The following is a 1,762-nucleotide window of genomic DNA, read 5'->3' on the forward strand; positions in this document are numbered from 1 at the left end:
AAAAATTCAAAGGACAATTTTCCTCCTCAATAACATTGCTTTGCTACCAGGAGAGCAGGACGTACTGTACTTTACCATTAATGTTCATTTATATGTGGCCCTGGTTTGTTCCAACATAATGTCATTACCAGTTAAGATATCAGCTTTCAATTTCAATAAGAACAACAGAACAGACTTACCAATGTTTAATTAATTATTCAGCTGTACAACAGAGAATTTTGTTTTGCTCCTAGCCTGCAGGAGGCTTGATGGCTAGATGCTCAACATCAGAAGAGCTGTTTACTAACACTGATCACTGCCTGTCAGTAAATGCTAGCAAGGGGAAGGACAGAGAAATATGCAGAAAAGATAAAAAGTGTGGTTGTCGAAACATCTGTCTTGTATGAAGCACTTTCCATGAGAAAAGTGTTTTGTAGTGATCTCAATGCGTATCACAATCTAATTTTGTTGTATTATTTTCAGAAAATTTTTTGAAGGGCAGAAAATGAATTATTCAAATTGCTTAGCAAATTGGGAGACTGCAATGCATTCTGATAATCATGTAAAAGACATATTCCCCCTTATTTTTACTTGAAAAATCATATCATATTAGTTAGTAGTAACAGTTTAGAAATAATAGTAGCCCAGGGACATTTTGTAATATAAATGGAAATAACAACATTTGACTCCCTAGAATTCTTCTTTTCCAACCATTGTCTCCAATTTTCCCTGTTTTTCAGCCCTTAATTCCCTTTATTGTGCTCTTTGGCAGCATTCATTCTCTAGAAATATGTAATTTGCAGTATTAATGCTCATTATAGATCATAACCATTTTGACTATCCTTCATTCTTGATTTCCTTCCCTTTTGTCATCTTTTCCTCCTTTCTGATGCTTTCTTCTGCTTCTGCTATTGACTGTTCTTCCCTTTTTCCACTCCAAAACTTAAGTGTGCCCTAAAGTCCTATCTTGGTGGCTTCTATTTTCTTTTCATTTTCCCTCCACTAGTGATTCAAGCAGTTTCCTGATTCCATTGTCCTAGAGTGATGACATCCAAATCTGCATATTTCATTTCCCACCCCAGGAGAATATAAATCAGAAGTTTCTAATAAACTGAGACTCACTGTGTAAGATATCCGATCAGGACTGGAGTGTGTCTCCTGAAGGCAATGGAAATTCAACTTGAAGTTTTCCTTCTCAGTGATATTGCAGATACTCCAAAACCATTTCGAACTCTCTAGATAGAATGCATATCAATAAAAGAAGACATGATTTTTAATGTTTGCAGTCTATATATACATAATCATAGATCTTCAGAGTAGGAAAAGATTGAAGAAGTTACTTAATGTGAATGCCTAATTTTTGAAAGTATTGTATCCATATATATATATATATATATATATGAGAGAGAATTTATATAGAGACAGAGAATTTATTTATTTATTTATTTGTGATCTGTGTTATGTTTTGTTTTGCTTTCCCAGGCCGTTTAAAATTTTGATATTTCACATCAAATATCTTTCCAAGAATATGTTTCAATGTGTACACAATGAATCGTTTCGTTAACAATTTTGATCTGTGTGCCTATCCTCATTTTCTTAAATTGAGGTATAGTTGATTTACAATGCTGTTAGTTTTAAGTGTATAGCACATCTATTCAGTTATATACAGCATATGTGTTCTTCTTTAGTTTCTTTTCTTTTATGTGTGTGTTAGTTGCTTAGTCATGTCTGACTCTTTGCTACCCCACTGACTGTAGCCTGTCAGGCTCCTCTGACCACGGGG

Source organism: Capra hircus, chromosome 1, assembly GCF_001704415.2.
Source record: "Capra hircus breed San Clemente chromosome 1, ASM170441v1, whole genome shotgun sequence".
Lineage (NCBI taxonomy): Eukaryota > Metazoa > Chordata > Mammalia > Artiodactyla > Bovidae > Capra > Capra hircus.